The following is a 22,876-nucleotide window of genomic DNA, read 5'->3' as shown; positions in this document are numbered from 1 at the left end:
TCTAAGTAGATGCCCTTCAATCCTGAAGTTGTGCCCTCTTGCCCAAGACTCTTCCACCATGAGAAACAACCTTTCTTCATCTACTGTGTCCATGCCTTTCAACATTGGAAATGTTTCAATGAGATCTCCCTCATTCTCCTAAATTCCAACAAGTACAGGCCAAGAGCTGTCAAACACTCCTCATATGATAACTCTCTCATTCCCAGAATCATCCTTGTTCATTGTTAATGTGCCTTCTTCATGGTCACATTGGTGTACTAACTCCAGGACAGGCTTTCAGAAACATGGACTCCCAGGAGCTTGTAGATTTTAGCACTCTCCAGCTTGGTCCCATCAATGTGGACAGGTGTGTGGTGCCCTCAGTCACCCCTACCTAAAATCAACAATCAGCTTTTTTGTCTTGGTGATGTTGAGAGCAAGGTTGTTGATCTGGCACCACCAACTATATTCTCAATCCTGTCTTCTGACTCATCATTTCTAGTTATTAGGCCAACAACAGTGATGTTGTCAGTGCATTTGTAGATCGTGTTGGAGCTGAACTTGACTATGCCATTATGAGTGTGCAGGGGACTGAGGTCAGCATGGAGGAGGTGATGTTTCCAATTGACACTGATTGGAGTCTACTGATGAGGATGTTAAGGATCTAATTGTAGAGGGAGGGACAGAGTTCCATTTCTTTATCTTGGTTATAATATTTGCTAGTATGATGGTTTTGAATACTGAGCTGCAATCAGGAAACAACCACCTGTGGTAGGTACTCCTTTGGTCCAGGTAATCTAACATAGAGTAAATGGCAAGTAAGATGACAGCAGCTGTTGGCCTGTTGTGATGGGAGAAACTGACCTGTTTGAAGTCCTTGGTGATGATTGAGAAGGAATCAGGATATAGATCTTCTAGTGCTAGCTTAATTACCACCTATGGAGGAATGCAGACTGCAGTTGGGACAATGGAGGTGAGTTCCCTCAGGACCAGATGTTCCAGATGAGAAGAGCAACCCTGTGATATGAGCGCCACACTCCAGCATCATAAGGAGTTAACCGAGAAGCAGACATCACCTCCTCTTCCCTTGCCCGAGGATGCCATCTGGTCGCTGTGATGTAGGGAGAAACCTCTGGGCTGAAGAGCTGAGTCTGGGAGTTGGGGGGGTGAGCGACATCTTTTTAATTTTTTTTCAAATTTAGTCATCCAGCATAGTAACAGGCCATTTTGGCCCACAAGTCCGTGCTGCCCAATTTACACCCAATTAACCCACACTCCTGCTATGGAGTTCGAGCTGGGAGTCGAAGGAGGAGAAGCTCGGAGAGAGTGACATGGAGGTAAGCAGTTAAATACAAGGGCTTACTGGGGCTTGGGCCTACTCAAATCGGGCTGGGAGTCTGAGGAGGCAGCAACTGGAGTTTGAGCTGTGAGTCAGAGGAGCAGGAGCTTGGAGAGAGTGACTGGGTTAATTGGTCAAGGTTAATTGGTCAAGGGGCCAGTAAAAGGAGTAAAAGGGGAGAGAGCGGCCAGCGAGGAGCGGTGCACTGAATGAGTGGGGCACTGAAGGAGTGGGACTTCCAGCCTTTGGCTCAACAGGCTTAGGCAAAAGCAGGCGAGGAGAAAGGTAAGTGGCATTATTTTAACTCAGTCATGCCTATGGGGTTAGTGCTTTGTACTGGATGTCAGATGTGGGAACCATGGGTGAGTCCCACCCTCCCAAATAGCCACATCTGCGTCAGGTGCACCGAGATGCAGTTCCTTAAGGACCGAGTTGGGGAACTGGAGCTGCAACTTGAGGACCTACGGCTGGTAAGGGAGAGTGAGGAGTTGATAGATTCAACTTTCAGGGACATAGTTACCCCAAGACCAGATGTGTCAGGTAAGTGGGTAACTGTAAGGGGAGGGAAGAAAAATACCAGGAAAATGGAGAGCACACCTGTGAATATGCCTCTCAGTAACAGGTATATTTTGTTGGATGCTGTTGAGGGAGATGACCTGACAGAAGCTGGCAGCAGTGACCAGGTCTCTGGCACTGAGCCTGGCATGGTGGACCAAAAGGTAAAGAGGAATGCAGTGGTCATTGGGGACTCCATTGTCAGAAATACAGACAGGAGATTCTGTGAGCCAGATAGGTATGTCTGCATGGTGTGCTGCCTCCCTGGTGCAAGGGTGCGGGATATCTCAAATCGGGTCCAGGGTATTCTAAAAGGGGAAGGCGAACAGCTTGATGTCTTGGTACATGTGGGTACCAATGACATAGATAAAAAGGAGGAAGTACTGAAAAAGGATTACAGAGAGCTAGGACAGAAACTAAGAAATAGGTCAGCCAGGGTGGTGATCTCTGGTTTGCTACCTGTGCCAAGTGTAACTGAGGACAAAAATGGAAGGTTAAGAAAAATGAATGTGTGGCTGAGGGGCTGGTGTAAAGGACAGGATTTTGGCTTCTTGGATCATTGGGATCTCTTTTGGGGAAGGCATGACCTCTACAAGAAGGATGGGTTACATCTAAACCCAAAAGGGGTCAATATATTGGCAGCTAGGTTTGGTACAGCCGTCGGGTGCAGTTTAAACTAATTTGGCAGGGGGGTGGGAACCTGTATGATAGGGCAAAGGACAGAAAAGATAAAACAGGAAAAGTTAGGTTAGGCAGCAAAAGTAAAAAATCAGAAAGAGCAAGGAGGGTGAAAAAAGCAAATCTGAAGGCTTTATATCTTAATGCAAGAAGCATTCGGAACAAGGTAGATGAATTAGCTGTGGAAATTGAGATAAACAAATATGATTTGATTGGGATTACAGAAACATGGCTGCAAAGTGGGCAAGCCTGGGAACTTAACATCCCGGGGTATACGATATTTAGGAGGGATCGGCAAGAAAGAAAAGGGGGTGGGGTAGTATTGATGGTGAGAGAAGGGACCGACACGATTGACAGAAAGGATATCAACTCGGAAGATGCGGAATCTATATGGGTAAACTGAGGAATAGCAAGGGGCGGAAAATGTTAGTGGGGGTGGTATGTAGGCCTCCAAATAGTAGTGTAGAGGTGAGGGAAGGCATTAAAAGAGAAATTAGAAAAGCGTGCAATAAGGGAACAGCTGTCATCATGGGAGACTTTAATTTACATATAGATTGGACTAGCCAAATTAGTAAAAATACTGAGGAGGAGGAATTCCTTGAATGTTTACGGGATGGTTATCTAGACCAATATGTCGAGGAACCAACTCGGGAGCAGGCCATTTTAGATTGGGTATTATGCAATGATAAGGGGCTAATTAACAATCTTGTTGTATGAGGCCCTTTGGGTAGCAGCGATCACAATATGATCGAATTCTCACTCGACATGGAGAGTGATGAAATTAAAACCGAGACTAAGGTCCTGAATTTAAATAAAGGGAATTATGATGGTATGAGACGGGAGTTGAGTAAGATTGATTGGGTGGTGTTTATGGGGGAGTTGACTGTGGATAGACAATGGAAAGCATTCACAGATCTAATGGAGAAATTGAAAAAATCGTTTATACTGGTTTGGCATAAAAATAAACCAAAAAAGGTGACTCATTCGTGGATAACAAGGGAAATTATAGACAGCATTAGGTCCAAAGAGAGAGCATATCAATTGGCTAAAAAAAGTACCACAACCGAAGACTGGGAGCAGTTCAAGATGCACCAAAGGAGGACAAAGGGATTAATCAAGAGAGCAAAAATAAATTACGAAAGTAAGCTTGCGGCAAATATAAAAACCGACTGCAAAAGCTTTTATAAATATGTCAAGAGGAAAAGATTGGTGAAATCCAGAGTAGGTCCTTTGCAGTCAGAATCAGGGGAATATATAATGGGGAATAAGGAAATGGCAGACCAATTAAATTCTTACTTTAGTTCTGTTTTTACAAGAGAGGATACAAATAACCTCCCAAGGATATTGGGAAACAGAGACTAATGCAAGGGAGGAACTGAAAGAAATCAGTATTTCTAAAGACATGGTCTTGGGGAAATTGATGGGATTGAAGGCAGATAAATCCCAAGGGCCTGATAATCTACATCCTAGGGTACTTAAGGAAGTGGCCATTCAGATAGCAGATGCTTTAAGAATTATTTTCCAGAACTCGATAGACTCAGGATCAGTACCCATGGATTGGAGGGTAGCTAATGTTACCCCACTATTTAAAAAGGGGGGTAGAGAAAAAGCGGGGAATTATAGGCCAGTGAGCCTTACATCAGTAGTGGGAAAAATGATGGAATCCATTATTAAGGATGTAATAGCGGAGCATATGACTAGCAAAGAAAGGATCGGACAGAGTCAACATGGATTTACAAAAGGTAAATCGTGCTTGACAAATCTATTGGAATTCTTTGAGATGGTGACAGGTAAAATAGATGGGGGAGAGCCAGTGGATGTGGTGTACCTGGACTTCCAAAAGGCCTTCGATAAGGTCCCACATAAACGACTGGCTTACAAAATCAAGGCTCATGGGATTGGGGGCAAAGTATTGATGTGGATTGAGAACTGGCTGGCAGGTAGAAGACAGAGAGTTGGGATAAATGGCTCGTTTTCTGAGTGGCAGGCGGTGACCAGTGGGGTGCCACAGGGATCTGTACTGGGACCCAAGCTGTTCACAATTTACATTAATGATCTGGGTGAGGGGATTGGATGTAATATCTCCAAATTTGCAGATGACACTAAGCTAGGAGGGGTTGTGTGCACGGAAGAGGGGGTCAGGAAGCTCCAGTGTGATTTGGATAAATTGAGGGACTGGGCAGATACATGGCAAATGCACTACAATGTGGATAAATGTGAGGTTATCCACTTTGGTAATACAAATCGGAGGGCAGATTACTATTTGAATAGCAATAGATTAAGAGATGGGGAAGTGCAGAGAGACCTAGGGGTACTTGTACACCAGTCTCTGAAGATGAGCATGCAGGTACAGCAGGCGGTTAAAAAGGCAAATGGTATGTTGGCCTTCATATCAAGAGGGTTTGAGCATAGGAACAAGGATACCTTACTGCAGCTGTACAGGGCCTTGGTGAGACCACACCTGGAGTATTGTGTGCAGTTTTGGTCACCTTATCTAAGGAAGGATGTTCTTGCAATGGAGGGAGTGCAGAGGCGATTCACCAAGCTGATACCTGGAATGGCAGGAATGACTTATGAGGAAAGATTGCGCAAATTTGGATTGTACTCGCTGGAATTTAGAAGATTGAGAGGGGATCTCATAGAGACATATAAAATTCTGGCAGGACTGGACAGAATGGATGCAGATGGGATGTTTCCAATGATGGGAAAATCCAGAACCCGGGGCCATGGTTTGAGGATAATAGGCAAACCATTTAGGACCGAGATGAGGAGGAATTTCTTTACCCAGAGGGTGGTGAATCTGTGGAATTCATTGCCACAGAGGGCAGTAGAGGCAGGTTCATTAAATATATTTAAGAGGGAATTAGATCTATTTCTTCAGTATAAGGGTATTAAAGGTTACGGAGAGAAGGCGGGGACGGGGTACTGAACTTTAAGATCAGCCATGACCTCGTTGAATGGCGGAGCAGGCTCGAAGGGTCGAATGACCTACTCCTGCTCCTATCTTCTATGTTTCTATGTCTCGAAGAGTTGGAGGAAACCGGACCCTCCCGGGGAAAACCCACGCAATCGCTGGGAGAACGCACATACTCCTTACAGATAGTGTGACATTCAAATCCTGGTCCCGATTGCTGGTGTTGTAAAGGCGTTGTGCTTACCTCTACACCAACCATGCCGCCCCACAGATGGGGTGACATCACTCTTGCAGCAAATGGGGTGATATCATTCATGCAGCAATGAGCTAGTCAGGTTCAAGGTTCCTTCTATTCAAGGTTTATTTTACTGTCACATAATAATACATAAAAAATTACATATATGATACACTTCAACTTTTGTCTGCTGTTAAGCAAACAAAGAGTCATTGTGGGTATTGCTGGCACATCCAACAATAAGAGAGAGAGAAGCAAAAGAGAGTCCCTTCCCACTGAATGTCTGTAGATTTGCCTCCAGCCTCTGGCAGCCACACGAACTCCTGTTAAAACCATTGGCAGCTTGAGCACCAGGTACAAACCACCAAAATGACCAGGAAGCCTTCAGCCCTTGAGACTCTTTGGGAACCCTTCTTGTCCTCAATACCCTCTCGAGACATGGGGAACATGTACAAATTCCTTACAGATGGCACAGGATTTGAACCCTAGTCCTGATCACTGGTGCCGTAAAGGCGTTGTGCTAACTGCTATGCCAAGCATGCTGCCCGTGAAGTAGAGTACACAGCAATTCCTCTTATCCCCCGGTACACCAATTTTGCTCTTAGGTCCCTCATTTTATTCTCTATAGAATGGATGTTGGTTCAAAGGTTGTTAGGAAGGGGTTGGGTCATGGGTGGCTGGAAGTCCCCTGCTCTCAAGACTTACGGAACCAATTTCAATGGCCATGTTTCCGAAGCTTCCCAGTGCTGAGTTTTACTGACCTTGTGGATTGTTGTCCACAAAATTCATCCAGTGTTACAGTCTGCCTGTTTTTTCCTGATGGTCCTACATTGCTCCCCACAGCACATGCTTTATGGTCAATCTGAAGAGCTTGGAGGGTATTGTCTGCTGGATGTCACAGACTCGCAATGTGCTCGTAATGCCAAGGAATGTATTTCTGAAAGATGCATTGGAAATGTAGAAGAACATCAACAGCACACGATCCATGCTGCTGTCATGCCTGCAACTCCCTTATCTTTGTGTCACAAAAGGATTCATCTCATTCAACTCCAGCTAAATACAAGCCTTTTAACCAACTTGCAATCAATGCTCTAGGTGGCAGTATATTTCCTAACAATGGAGTCAATAGTTGTTACACTTCAAGCAACTTTGATCTCAGATTTTAGTCAAGTTAAATTCCTGCTCTCTGTTCCCTTTCTGAACCGACACAGAATTCCACGAATTCCTGCAAAACTTCAGAAATTAATTTATAAATTTATGGAGTGATGCAATACTGGACAAATAATACATTGTGCCTCTGTCAGTTTTCTGAGTCATCCATGGTCCCATTTCTTTACCATTTTGCCTGTATTCTTTGAAATATTTTGATTTTTTTTCTCCCATTGTAGAGCAGGTTCTGCAAGTCTTTATCCCTCTGCAACTCACTGCGGAATTTGATCAAAAACAGCCAAACTATTCCAAAAGATTGTGGAAATTCAAGCATTCATTGTGTGCAACTTCTGTTCTGCAATTTTTAAACTAATGTAAAGCACATCACTCTCAAAATCAACCTTGGCTCCTAAAACTGGCCCCAAAGCCAGTCAGTTTACATTAATTACACGTGATTGTGGTGCTTTGCAGAAACTAAAAAATGTTTTAAAAATTAAGTTAAATATGTTTAAGGGTACATTTAAAAACTTTTAAACATTAGAAGAAATATTTAATGTACTGAGTACATCCATGATCATAGAATATGAATAAAGTTACAATTCTTTCTGTTTTTAAAAAATCTTGGTAATAGTTCAACATGCTCTTTCAGGTGTTCCCACCGGAAGACACCTGCTTCTTAGCCTTCTGTACAGCAGGGAAAGCCTTGGTAAAGTTCATGGACAATTCAGCATTCAATAATATTTTCAGCTTTGAGTGCCCAAAGTGGAAACTCTCAAGGTTGCTAGTTTTTCACTTTCTTCCATCGACATGGTCCAAAAGGTAGTCTGAGAAAATAGTTTTCAAACTGATTTGGGGCAACTTGGACTTAAAATGCTGGAGGAACTCAGCAGGTCAGGCAGCATCCAAGGAAAGTAAAGATTTATAACCAATGTTTTGGGCTTGCACTGAATTTTTCTTATTCCCAAGATATCAGAAAGTCCTTCAAAGGCAATCATATATATGATTTCCCAAAAATGCACTTGATACATGAAACCAACAGTTATATTGTACTAAATAAAGCATTTTTATAATCCTTTTATTTAAACCGATCTCTATATTTGCTTACAATATTTATATTCCAATTCTATGGCCTAATTACAATGGCAGCGACCCTGGTCCAAATTCGGAACTGCCTTTTTTCAATCTGTTTATTGAGTTATAGCAACCAAGAGGAGAGTTGCATTACATTCATGTATTTACAAGTGTATATAAGAAAAGGAACATATTAGTATTTAACAAAATGTATTAACCATAAATTTCTTCTCCTCTTGTAAAACCAAAAGAAAAAAAAATTATGTTTTATTACAAAATCCCTTCTAACTAATCAAAAACATAAAGGGACTGGTAGTCCATTCTGTGAGCAAAGCAAGAAAGAAAGGGTTTCCTGGTTAAAACCAAATTTACCATAAGGAACTAGGAGAGAATCCAGTATAAAATTATGATTCTTAAACTTTATGGAAATATTGAATAAATGGTCACCAAACTTTTTCAAATTTAAAAGATGTATCAAATGTCCGACTCCTAATTTTCTCCAAACTTAAACATGCCACGACAGTAGAGAGCCATTGAAGTAGAATAGGTGGGTTAGGATCCTTCCATTTAAGTAATACGGTGTTAAATAATACAGCACTGTCAGTAAGGTGTTTGTATGTTTTCCACGTGTCTCCGTGGGTTTCCTCTGGCTGCTCTGACTTCCTTCCACCCCTCAAAATGTCCAGGATTTGACGGTTAATTTGTGTATCTAGGTGGTACAAGAATGTGGGACCGAAGGGCCTGTTATTGATCTGTATCTCTGAATCAGAATTAGGATTTATTGTCATGAACAAGTCATGAAATTCGATGTTTGGCGGCAGCATCATAGAGCAAACATACATGTTATCACCATCTTACAACATTACTATAAAAAAATTAAAATAGTAGTGTGAGAAGTAATGCTCATCTTTAGGCTCCTGTACCTTTTACCCCGATGGTAGCAGAGTGAAGAGGGCATAGCCTGGATGGTGGAGGGTCTTTGAGGAAAGAGGCTGCTTTGTTAAGACACTGCCTCACGTCGATGTCCTCAGTGGAGTGGAGTCTGGTGCTTGTGATGTCACAGGTTGAGTTAACAACCCTCTGGAGTTTATTTTTGACTTGAGAGTTGGCGCCTCCATACCAGTCAGAATGCTCTCCACCTATAGAAGTTCACATGAGTCTTCAGTAACATACCAAATCTCCTCAGGCACATCACAAAGTATCGCCGCTGGCGAGCTTTCTTTGAAATTCCATCAACATGGAGGCTTCAGTACAGATCCTTGGATATGTTGACACCCACTACTTGAGCCTCTCCACTACTTAGCCTCAACTTCCTCCTGAAGTCCACAATCATCTCCTTGGTTTTGGTGACGTTGAGCACGATGTTGTCATTTCACCAATCAATGAGCTGATCTCTCGCTCCTGTACGCTTCTTTATTATTGTTTGTAAGTCTGCCAACAACTGTGATGTCATCAGCATACTTGTAAATAGCATTGGAATTGTGCCTGGCCGCACAGCCTTGGGTGTATAATGAGTAGAGCACTGGGCTAAGCACACATCCTGTGTTGATGATTAGTGATGAGGAAACGTTTCCAATTCATACTGATTGTGGTCTTCTGATGGGAAAGTTAAGAATCCAGTTGCAGAGGTGGGTACAGAGGCCTAGAGTATGAGGGAAGAATGGTATTGAAGGCTGAGCTATCTTCGATGAAGAGCCGCCGGATGTATGAATTGCTGTTTTCAAGATGATCCAGAGCTGAGTGGAGACCCAGTGATATTGCAGCTGTTGTGGAGCAATTGTGACGATAGGCAAATTTGCTTAAGTACATGTTAATTCTGGCCATGACCAGACTCTCAAAGCATTTAAATCACTGTAGTTAGTGCTACAATGTAAAATTAAATTAAAAGTTAATACTCAAACATTGCATCTGCAAGAAGTTTGAGAATTTATCACAAGAAGTCCAGCCCTTCTGTGTCCAATATCAGGTGGGTTCTAGATCAGAAATGCCGGCTTGTGATGTATATTAAAGACCTTTTACCAGCTTCAGTCTCCTTAACACCTCTCCTCACAGACATTTTACCAAGCTCCTCTGCAAACCTCAGCATTGGTTCCCGTCTACAATGTTAATTTGTTGCCCGCTCCTCACAAATGGAAGACCAGCAAATTTTAGGCAAGTCATGTCAGCTGATGATCTTCTAACAATGATCCTTGTGATGGCACAGTTAGCGTAGTGGTTAGGGCAACGCTGTTACAGCGCCAGCAACCCAGGTTTGAATCCTGTGCTGTCTGTAAGGAATTTGTACATTTTCCTCATGTCTGCGTAGGCTTCCTCCAGGTGCTCCCATTTTCTCCCACCCTTCAAAACAGTACAGGGTTGTAGGACAATTTGGCAGCACGAGATCATGGGCCGAAAGGGCCTGTTACAGTGCTCTATGTCTAAAAAAAATAAGCTCTCAAATTTCTATCTCAATATGCGGCCCAAGAATAGTCCATTTAATGGAGTCCTCATTGACGCAACTGCTCAGGTTGATTCTTGGCAAAGACCTTCAGAGACCTTCTTGGGAAACGCACACTCTGAAGGAGATGAATAATTGTGTCGGCCGCATTGTATCCACATTGTCGATGGGACTGAGATACCGGCTATGCGTGAATAATCTGATGGGGTTGGCCATTCTCACATCCAGCCGTGCAAGATCTTGGTTCTCTGTTGTCAGTTCTGATGAGGAGGCATTCTGCCAAATTATTTTGATAGTCTGCTTTGCATACTGTCCAACAGGATCCTCCATCTTCTTTTCCTGCAAATTTTCAGGACATTCCATGCACACCACTGCACGAGTGATTTTTGCTCAAAAATGTTTTGCTGCAGAAACCTTTCTAGAAGGGGTAGATATTGCAATATCTGTCCTACTGAATGGAATGTTCCACAGTAATATTGCGAAGCATGCAGGAAGAGCTAATACAGCCTATAGTTACACTGGGAGTTTTTATATCCAGGGTCTATGCACAGCCTGACATAATAAAAATACAAGGGTGTTCATTAGAATAAGGACCACATTTACCAACTCTTTTTCCTGGAGACCTGTACATAATATCTCTGTAGATACAATTCATGACACAACAGTAGTTGGCCTCATCAGCAACGAAAATGAGTTGCACATCAGAGAAGAGGTGGAAAATCTAATGCAATGGTGCGAGAATACCAGTCTGAGTCTCAACAAGACAAAGGAGATGTTTGTGGACTTCAGGAGGACCATGGAAGACCGCTCTCCACTACACATTAATAGATTGGTAATGGAGCGAGTAGAGAGCACCCAGTCCGTCAGAACCAACATAAGTAGTGACCTATCTTTAACACACATCTCCTCACTTATCAGGAAGGTGTAACAATGACTGCACTTCCTGTGATGGGCAAAGGTACTGACCACCATCATGCCAACTTTCTACAGAACCTCTATTGAGAGCCTCCTGGCTGGCAGCATCACAGTGTGACACAGTTGCTGTGGAGCATTGGATTGGAGGTCAATCCACAGGACCATAAGAGCACAGAGTACATCACTGAGGTCTCCCTTCCTCCATTAATGTGATCTACCAGGATGGTTGTCTGAAGAGGCCGTGCAAAGTCGCTAAGGCTTCCTGCTACCCTGTACACCTGTATACAGCATCTTCCTGCTACTTCAGTCAGGAAAGAGATACGGGAGTATCAGATCCAGAACCACCACCATGAGAAACAGTTCCTTCCCACAGCCAGTGAACTGCTGAATGACTGATCAACTGCCCATACCAACCCTCCAAAACTCTACTATTTAATAATATTTTATTTATTTTTATATGTGTACATATGTACATATGAGTTATTTGCCTATACGTGTGTTATGTCTTTATGCATGCTTTTGCACTGAGGATCAAAGGACCCCAATTTACTTATTTGTACTTATACAATTGAATGGTAATAAACTTGAACTTGATTTTTTTCTCAATATGAAAAGGACGAAAACTCAGATGGCTGATTGCTAGGTTCTTAATAGATTGGTGACAGAGAAGGTTTACCAGAATGTTACCTGGGTTTAAGCATCTAGAGTATAGGGAGAGATTGGACAGATTAGGTCTTTATTCTTTGGAGCGTAGAAGGTTGAGAGGGGATTTGATAGAAGTATTTAAGATTATGAAAGGGATAGACAGAGTGGATGTGGATAGACTATTTCCGTTAAGAGGAGGAAAGATTAAAACAAGAGGACATGAGTTAAGAATTAAGGGGCAGAGGTTTAGAGGTAACATGAGGGGGAACTTCTTTACTCAGAGAGTGGTAGCCGTGTGGAATGATCTTCCGGGAGAAATAGTGGCGGCGGAGTCAATTGTATTATTTAAGAAAAGGTTGGACAGGTATATGGATGAGAAGAAGATGGAGGGTTATGGGCATTGTGCAGGGAGGTGGGACTAGAAAGGGGTGTTTGGTTCGGTGCGGACTAGAAGGGCCTAATGGCCTGTTTCCGTGCTGTAATTGTTATATTATGTTATTATGTTACTACAATAGGGATATTTTAAATATTTATCAGAAAAAAAAATAATAACCACAGTTACATAGCTGAAATATTAACTTGTCAAAATTAAACATGGTGACAGAAAAATAAATTAAGAACTACAGAAAATCCTAAAACCTATTCCCCCTCCCACTCTAACACTACCCCCTCCCTCTATCCTAACTCTACACCCCCTACCCCTCTATTAATAAAGTGTTTTTTACCCCAACCCCCCCCCCCCCCCACTCCCCTCTCTTAAGTACAAAGTACTACTTCCCAAAAACATGGGTAGCGGCCCAAGCCACTAGGCGAGTGACGGTTTTGGCTGAGTTACAATGTGTTCACATCTCCTGCAGACAGATTCACCACAATATAAAGGTTAACATTTCAAGCATGATAAGCTTCTTCCAATTCTTTGTTCGCTTGGTCATCATCCATCAAAACTTCTTCAGAATCACTCGAATCCTTCTGCTGTGACTCTTCCAGTTTATCTTTTTTCCCCCATCTTCTTTTTTCCCCTTCTGAGACTCATCCCCACTTCCATTCTTTTTCATTTGAGATGGTGAAGACCGACCTTTCTTAAGATCTGGCAAAGATTTCACAAATTCCAAAGCTTTATCAAAAAAACGAGAGTCATATTCTCCATATATTCCAGACATCTCCACTTCTGGATCACTAATCAGCTCTTCCTCAGAGCTAGTGTCTTGTTGCTGCTCTTCTCCCTCTTCTCTTGTTCCTTTAAGTTCTTGTTCTGTCTCTTTAACTCTCCTCTCCCCCTCCCCTTGGGCCTGAGGCCTGCTTTCTGTCAATCCAGACTCACTGGACCGACGAGCAGTGGCCCCTCCCGGGTTAAAAATACTCGGAATGGTGCGTATGCGCTTCGCGGCGTACATACACACTATATCTTTAGCTTCTAGAGGAGAGCATTGGGCGCCAACTTTTCCAGGGCTCCGCGATCCAGGTGCCGGAGTCACCATCCACAGAGCTAGCTGATGATGCAGTGCTCGGGGAGAAGGAATACTCAACATCGTTGGTTCCATCTCCAAGGTAGGCTGAACTGCTTCCAGACTTACTAATTGTTTTAAAATCAGTTTCTTCATCATTTGTGCTCAGGTTTTCTTCATGCTTGTATTTAATTACTTGTAAAAACAAAGTTTAGAAACATTTTATATATTTAAAGGGTGCTTGAAAATGGGTTTTTATGCAAATCTGCTGGGAGAGATGTTCCAACATGCCTCCCCTGTACGCCATCATGCCATACCCCCCCCCCCCCCCACACAAGATGAAGCACTGTTCACACATTCCCACTTTTTGTTTTACCTTGGCGATATGCCACACCCAGGTGTTATTCTTGACCCAGGGCCTTCAAACCATAATCCCATAAATGTGGTTATTAAACTTGACAATGAAGGAAACAAGGGATTGGTCAAATCATTTACCAAAGAATATGACCTTGATTTTTCTGCAATTACCTCTACACCCCAAGGCCCATTCAAACTAGTCCTAGATGCTGACCATTCTGCAAAGTAACAGTGGGTTTGTGCCAACCCAGTCCCACAGAGCATATATAAATCAGCTGGTAAACCATTACTTTCTGCACAGCCAATTGGGTACAATTCAAAATGTAATTACTGCAATAACCTGGAAAAAAACTACAACCAAGTAGCAAGGTTGTAATATTAAAGCACAGTAAGGTTCAAAAAGTATTCCTGAAAGAACTGATGATGCAAACTCCAATGCATTGGACAGGTCATCAGGAGACCTGAATGATCAAGTGTCCTATTTTATGACAATTGGGGAACTGTCATTAGCTCAGGAGATTTTCTTTGAATAGAGTCATAAGGGCACAAGCATCTACCAGAAAGGCTTTAGTATAAAAGGTAACATACTCCAAATGAAGCCCCTGAATTGAAGAGTCGATGAATTGATGGATGTAGATCTATTGGAGTGGTACCTTGAATCTACAAACCTCTCCCCTAGAGACAAATATGCCAAGGCCACCTCCTTGAAATTATACCAGGCATAATTTAAAAAGAAAGCCATGATCTTCTTCAAATCCTCTCTTAGTATGTTAATTTCCTGTCATCCCCTGGGCTTCTTTATGATGTTGCCTGCAGAAGCACATAATGGAACTATGGTGAAAATCTTTATTGAAGGCTGTAACTCTCAATCAATGGTGGTGTCCATGCAACAATGTATTTAAATTTAATTTAGACATACAGCACCCTTTCAGCCACAAGCCTGTGTCGCCCAGTTACTCCCAATTGACCTACAAACCCAGTACTTTTCGAAGGATGGGAGGAAAATGGAGCACTTGAAAAAACTCACACAGACACGGAGAGAACGCGCAAACTCTTTACAGAGGGTGCGGGATTCGAACCCCAATCGTTGGTGCTGTACCAGCATTGTATTAACCGTGTCACCCTATCAAAGGTCATATCATACTTCTAAAAGGTACACACATGCCTGTTTTCTCTAAACTACACAATATGCAAGACAAACTGTAGATGCCCTTGGATATGTTATCCTGGAGCACTTAATCTGCTAGGGCTGAAGGGGCCCGTTTCTGTGCTTGCAGTGTTCTATGGTTCTATGAGTCAAGAAAATGCAACAACCAATTTGTACAGATCAGGCTTCCAGAAACACCAAGGAAATTAATTATCAGTTGCTGCGTTTTAGTGGTAATACTAAAGGGTCAGCTGTTCGCCAGGAAAATATAAAGAACTTTCCTGCTAAGTGCTCTTTCCCAAAGGAGAGGAAATGGTTGGCCAGCAATCTAATTGTTGAGTCTAAATTTTGACTGTTAGCTACCATGTGTGTGGGCATCTGGTGAAGATCTGCTCCACTATACCTGTGAGGCACCAGCACCATTAAATAACTCACCGTGGTCTTTCTGTTCACTGAAGCTTTTAATATTGAGGTGGAAGTGAAAAGCCAGTGTTCATGGAAGCTGCATGAGCGTGTGTCTTTCAACAGTGATATTAGTAAGCAGTAAAGGGGGGAAAGGTATATTTTGAAACCTGTTTACTTCACATCTTTCAGAACACATTTTCCACACATCCATGTCGTAGGCTGTGAAAGGTTCACTCACTTGGGTCGAAACACTTGTCATTCTCTCCTTGCTTTCACAACCTGATTTAAGCAGCAATATATACAAGGAGAGCGGACTTGAACTCCAGGCCATGCAAGAAGGTGAGAAAGTAATCACTTCCTGCAGATTTTTACAAGCAGCTAGGGCCAGTGTGGTGAACACAGCTCCTTTACGCACACTCTCGAGGTTTTGCTGATAATATTTTTATTGCAAATAAGATTCGAACCTTCACCTTCTAGCCTTTAGTGAAGTGCTATGAAACCAGCTTTTTGTATTGTTTTAAAGGTCATCCCATTTGCTGTGTGGTGAGAATATTACAACATACAGTCAGATGATGCAACAAACAGCAGTTCTGCCAATGTTCTTCACAAATAGACTCAGCCGACATGAAATTGCTTAACAGCATGACCAACAACCTCCATTGCTATAATCTTTAGTCTGCAGAATTACACCTTACCATTGCCAGCTGTGGGTTGCTTTTTTTTTAACCATTTGAGCACTCAAGGATTTGGAGCAAATTGACTATTTCTGATTCCTTACATTAATTACGCTGTGAGAATTCACCTGTCCTGGAATGCTCTGGGAGAAGTTGGGGCAGTCAATCATTGCTTCTATATGTTTGTATGCATTGTATCTTAATATGCATTTGTGAGCGCCTTAATTTTCATGTTTGCTTGCGTACATGGATTTCTGCACATTCTATGCACCTGACGACACAACCTGTTCCATCATGCACCCTCCTTCGATACCCCTGTGATCAGCTCCTATCCTGCTCTGCAATGTTGGCTTCATCAATAATGCCCAGATCTTGAAGGATGAATAAATAATAAGAAAGATCATGTTCTCCTCTTCCAGAACCGATTATTACTGAGATGCACTCAGGTTCGCTACCCGACATAACATAATAAATACGAGCAGGAGTTAGCCACCTGGCCCATTGAACCTGCTTCACCATTTATTTTGCCATGGCTGATCTGACTGTGGTCTCAGTTCCTTACCTGCCATTTCCCCAACACCTTATTATGCAAAAATCTATCCAACTCTGTCTTAAGTATATTTAAGGGGGTAGCCACTATTGTTTCCTTGGGCAGAGAATTCCACAGATTCGTGACAATGTGGAGTAAAGCAGCTCCTCATCTCTGACCTAAATATACATCCCCAAATTTTGAAGCTAGTTCTGATTTCATCTACCAGTAAAAACAATTTTTCTCTCTCTATCTTATCGATCCTTCTTACAATTTGATATTCAATAAGATCTGCTCTCATTCTTCTGAACTCCGATCAGTATAAACCTCTACCTCACCTCTAGAATCAAACTGGTAAACTTCTTCTGCACAAACTTGAAAGCTAATAGATCCTTCCTCAAGAAAGGAGATGAGAGCTGCATGCAGTACTCCAGGTGTGGCCTCACCAGTACCCTGTACAATTGTGGCCGAATTTGCCTGCTCTTAAATTCAATCCCTCTAGCAATGAAGGCCAACATTCCATTTACCTTCTTGATTATGTGTTGCACCTGCAAACCAACCTTTTGCATTCATGCACCAACACTCTTAAGTCACTCTGTACAATGGTATTTGGCAATCATTTGTATAATAATCTGATCTATTTTATTCTGTCAAAGTGGATGAACTTGCACTTAGCAACATTGCACTCTATCTGCTGGACTGTCACCCATTCACTTAACTTTTCCATACATCTCTGCAATCTTCGCATCCTCCACACACATTTCTTTCCCACTCAATCTAGTATCATCAACCACTTAGTTCCTGGATATTTGCAGCTTTATTATGCTACGCCTTCGGTTTAAAAGATATGGGCACAGAATGCTGGGGGGGGGGGTCATTCCAATCCCGCATTTAAGCTGACAGCAGAGGTAGTCACAGCGCTGAATCAACGTCTGTGTAAAAAGGGCAATCCGCCATTCCAGGACCAGGTCAGAAAAGGAACGTAATATTTTCATGACGCATGATGTTTGCGACTTATCGATGGGAAATTTGAAAATTTTAAAGCAGCGGGCAGCAGCTAACAGTTACAATGTCTGCGACTTGGGGTGATAAAGAGATCCAGTAGCTCCTTACCCTTCGAGCAGAGGATGAAATAAGGCGGCATATAACAGGGGCAGTAAAGGATGGCCCAATATTGGAAAGGCTGGCACAACACCTTAGAGACCGTGGCTTTGCTCACCACAAGGCACAGATGACTAGCAAGTTGAAGAGCCTACGGAAAAAATCTCCATCGGGTGAATGACCATAATGGCAGTAGTGGTAGAGGGCATTTGGAATGGCCATATTTTGCTCTCCTAAGCCACATGAAGAGTCCAGCTTCATTCCAGCTGTGTCTCTCTACTCCAGCAGCAGTGCTGATGCCGGAACCCTAGCAACATGGACACAGAGACCAGCAATAAAAATTATGAATCTGTGCCTCATGATTGACCAGATAAAAACATATATTTTCATGATTAATATTTTTTAATGTGTTTTTGTGAGTGTGTTTACCCATAAGAAGCTGTCTCACTAATGTCATGTGTGCTATTGTTCTCTGTTGTGGCAGAAAAGGCAGGACCAACCAAAGCCCAGGCGGTGACAAAGGAGCTAAAGGGACTTGTTACTGGCCATGGACCGTGAGGATGTAGAGAGGGAGCACCTCCTATTGGAAATGCAGAGGGCCTATGAAGAGCAGCTGAGGAGAGAGGGCGCAGGGGGCGGAGATGGCAGCGCGGGAGGCTTATAGATGGGAGCAGATTAAATGAATGGGCTCAACAACTTGTTTAAGGACATTCAGCTTGAGATGCAGAATCAGGCCTCACTGTCGCAGGACCTAATTGCCCTCATGGCATCTCCTGCATGACAGCTCCCTTCTCCTGCTTGACTGCACCAAACTCCTGCACAACAGTACCGCACTCCTGCACCCCAGAGGCAGTATTATTCTCTGCCACCACAGCAGAATGAAAGCATCAACCACACGGAAGAGACATACGAGTCATTTCAACCACCTTCTTCCTCCTCGGTCCTCCAGCTGCTGGAGTGATGAGACAATTGACCACATTGTGTGGTGCCATACTGCTTTGGCACATGGTCGTTGGTGTTTTGTTTATTTGCACATTTGTAAGTAGTTATACACCTTTTTATTGTTGTTTACATGTTTCCAGTACACTTCAATTCTCTGACATGTGCAATAAACATTTACTAAAAGTTGTTATTTGTTTGCTTAAATTGCTTACAGCCTCTATGTTGATGCAATCACAAAGAAGGCTCGCCAGCAGCTATACTTTGTGAGGTGTCTGAGGAGATTCAGTATGTCACGGAAGACTCTCATAAACTTCTACAGGTGAACTGTGGGGAGCATTCTGGCTGGTTGCATCACTGCCTGGTATGGAGGCGCCAACTCTCAGGACAAGAAGAAACTCGAGAGAGTCGTTAACTTGGCCTGCATCATCACAGACACCAGACTTCACTCCAGGAAGGACATCTACATGAGACGGTGTCTTAAAAAAGCAGTCTCTATCCTCAAAGACCCCCACCCACCCAGCCCACGCCCCCTTCACTCTGCCACCATCAGGGAAAAGGTACAGGAGCCTAAAGGACAGCTTCTTCCCCACTGCCATCAGATTCCTGAATAATCAATGAACCAAAGACACTGCCTTACTTTTCATGCAGTATTATTTTACTTTTTATAGTAATGTTGTAAGATGGTTATAAAATGTATGTTTGCTCAATGATTCTGCTGCGAACACCAACTTTCATGACTTGTTCATGACAATAAATTCTGATTCTGACAATAAAAGGATTGAAGCTGACCCTTGGACTTGTCATAAGTTTTATTTGAAGTAGACCTAGTCAGCCATCCCTTCAGTTTAAACATGTATATATATTTCACTGTGATTGTATCCTATATGGTTGCATGTGACAAATTAACACGATCGATTAATTCAAACATATTACAGTACAGCAGGGCATATAAACTTACTTCATGTGGGAAGATGTACCCGCCTTGATCTTCAACCTTTCTGTAGATGGGCAGGTTGGCTTAAACTCAAGCCACATGCGTATGGCCAGGCCAACCCCACATGCACATCTGTGAAGCTGGAACAACAAAAGGTCTGTGTTTAGATCGACATATAAAACACATTAATTGATAAAGAGAAATATCTGTAACTCAGGCCGTGATCCTGACCAATAGTTGTGGTCAAGAGCAGCTTGAAGAATAATGGAGTGTCACCCTTTCTGATTGTAGAAGACTGGTGGGTCCTCAAAGGGGGCGATGACGGGAATATGTGTGCCATCGATGGCACTAGCACACATTGGATACCTCCCTTCTGCAAATCGGTCCATTGTCTCCTGAAAGACATGCACCACTCAGCAGGTAAACAGCACGTTTAGAAGGGGCCCTCTTCAATGGTCCAGTAACTTGATGTACCAGCACACACACAGTGACAACACTGACACGAAAAATACAACTAATAGACCAATATTCGCATAGGGTAGCACACCACCACAACAACGTGAGTCTAAGCCGAGGTTCCAAATGCTGTTGCCAGTTTGTCGTCTTGCCCTCTGATGTGGCTCAGCAAGTTTCAATACAAAGTCAAAAGTGTTCCGAGACATACGAAAATGACTCTGCCACTCATCTTCATTAAAACTGTTGAGGATATGAGACAAGAACACCAGCCTATGTGGTATCTCTCTCCTCCACATTTTTCTATCAGAGACTACCGCAAACCGATTCACAAAAAGGAAATGTCTCCGTCTCCGGCATCTAAGTTCTGCGCGTGTTTCTGTCCTAAACAGTTCCCTGCTTCTCTTCAATTTCTCCTCCAATGTATTTCTGATCGCATGACACATTGCTTGCATGAACCCGACCATCTACGCATAATAAAGCTGTGTATAATACAAAGCAAATTTCCTCACGTTCAAAGAGTGACATAAATGATCACAGCTAGCATAAGCGCATAAAGTTCATCAGCCATCATTGTGTAGAAAACAATGTCCAACACATATGTTATACATCACACGAGATGCCGACGCTGTTGAGTTACATGGCCCGCCTGTTCTGCTCCTGGAAAGATGGCTTGCAGTGTAAAATGACCCTCTGAACTGCATTATGCTGGCTTTGTTTGGTTCAATGTAAACTACCCAAAGCCAGCTTAATGTTGGGTCTTCTTTATGGCAATATTATGAGATTTCTGTGTAAAAAGCATATTAGATACATTATACTCGGTCTCCTCTTCCAAATTATTAATGTATTGTCAAGAGTTGTGGGCTCAGTACTGAGCCCCGTTACACTCCGCTCTCCATTGATTGCCAGCCAGAGAAACATGAATTTATTTTAACTCTTTGCCTTATTTTGGTTAACCTATCCTCTAATCATGATAAAATATTATCCCATCTTCACACATCCTTATCTTACCTATGTCTTTCATGCAGCTTCTTATTAAACAAGTGCCCCATATCCACCTGTTCCCCTCTATCCACTACACTCATTATATCCTCAAAGATCTCCAATTAACATGTCAATCGTGATCTGCCCTTACAGAATCCATGCTGTGTCTGCTTGATGGAACATTTTTGTCCAGATGTTTCACAATTTCTTTAATAATATCTTCCATCGTCACAGGTGAGGCGGATGCATGATTGGTCCCTCAGGTGCTAATCAAGTGTTAGACCCACCCACAAATGAGGCTACTACACTATTGGGTCTCACAGGTCACATAGGAGCACCTGAACCAGCCCCTTTAGCAAGCTGCAGGATAAAAGTTCACTACGTAGAACAGTTCACCTTTTTGGTGTGTGTTCCTTTTCCTTTGAGATGATGCCAGAGCTCTAGGTTCTGGGCCACTGACAGCACCAGAAGGGTGATCACATGATATATTGCAGAAACCAGGTGATAGCCATTGTAGGAGATGCTTGTTATTATGTTATTAGTGAGAGAGTGGTGGTGTGTACTGTTTGTTTAACCCTCATGTTATATTTGGGAGTTGATATTATTAGTGATTTGTCAGGAGGTCCAATTATTGGTGATTTATCTTCATCCAATACTTGTGATTTGTATTCTATTGCTGTGTGAGTGTGTTACCCTGTGTGTAATGGAAGACCACTGTTTTCTACTGATGTGCCAGGATTTGTTACTCTTTGAAAGTATTCTCCTCACCACAAACTACAGGCCTACAGTTATGTGTCTTTTGTCTATATCTTTTATAAAAAAATAGTGGCATGGCATTTGGTGTCTTCCAATCCATCAGGATCTACCCAGAGTCCAGAAAATGTTAGTAGATGACCATAAATCCCTCTATTATAACTTTCACTATTTCTTTCAGTACTCTGGGAAGCATTCTACCTTTAGACCCACTAGTTTTCTTAGCACTACATTTTTAGTAAATTCAATCTCGCCCTCATTTCATTTAAAAAAAATATTTTATTTAAAGTTTTCATCCACAATGCAGTCAATTACAAGGTTGTAAATACATAGATCAAATATTAATCATATACGCAGTACATTGTGTTTGATATTCTCCTGCTAAAAGGCCCTGGGAAAAGGTAGGAAATAGAAAGATTTAAATAGATATAGCAAAAAAAAGTGGAGATTACCCCAGAGGTACACTTCACAGCATGATAGATATATATTCTTAAGGAGGGTCATATATATATAAAAAAAAAAGTCTCTAAATTAACATTTGACTTATAAATATAGGCATCCATTTTACAAAGTTGTCTTGTATTAATCTCTTCATCTAGTATTCCATATTAATTAATTAATTTAATATAAATAAACTACCTCTTCTATGTATTAATGTATATCAATAGGCTATTCCTTTACATCTGCCCAAACTATCCTTCAATAATTCAACTCTTACTTCTGAGTTACTCCCAACTTCTCTTGAAATCCAGATATAAAAGGAAAAAAAAATAGTGACTTTGACCTACCATGGATTAATACATAACTTATAATAAGTAAGAACTCCCCCTGTGGATGTTGTTTAAATATACACAGTGCCGCCACCCCTCTGTTGTTTGGAACATGCATCTGCCACAAAAAAAGCACATGATCAGAGGCTCCCAGACATTGACACCGCTAACCTCCCAGGAATATCTTTTAACAATGTATTAACCTTAATAATGTTGAGGAACTTGGGGGGCATCCGAGGCGCTCTAGTATTTGCCAAAGCCCTTTCCTGCTCACGGTGTCAAAAGCTTTGGTGAGGTTAACAAAGGTGATGTAGAGTCCTTTGTTTTGTTCTCTGCACTTTTCTTGGAGCTGTCTGAGGGCAAAGACCATGTCAGTAGTTCCTCTGTTTGCGCGAAAGCCACAATGTGATTCTGGGAGGACATTTTCAGCGACACTAGGTATTAGTCTATTAAGGAGAATCCTAG

At 42.3% G+C, this 22,876-nt stretch overlaps 1 long non-coding RNA gene across 2 annotated transcripts in view; it reads right to left on the bottom strand.

Moving 5' to 3' along the window:
- The window catches only part of LOC138759881 (uncharacterized), a 128,695-nt gene extending 106,305 nt beyond the window's left edge, over positions 1 to 22,390 (bottom strand). For both annotated transcript variants that reach the window (XR_011355194.1, XR_011355193.1), the window contains exons 1-2: positions 22,360 to 22,390; positions 19,476 to 19,591 (exon numbers count right to left, since the gene is read on the bottom strand). This is a non-coding gene — a long non-coding RNA (uncharacterized lncRNA). The remainder of the gene's footprint in view (positions 1 to 19,475; positions 19,592 to 22,359) is intronic.
- Positions 22,391 to 22,876: the final 486 nt, after the last annotated feature.

This window comes from Narcine bancroftii, chromosome 4 (genome assembly GCF_036971445.1).
Source record: "Narcine bancroftii isolate sNarBan1 chromosome 4, sNarBan1.hap1, whole genome shotgun sequence".
NCBI classification, from domain to species: Eukaryota; Metazoa; Chordata; class Chondrichthyes; order Torpediniformes; family Narcinidae; genus Narcine; species Narcine bancroftii.
Note: the sequence above shows the minus strand (reverse complement) of the source record. Positions and strands in the feature narration are given on the sequence as shown.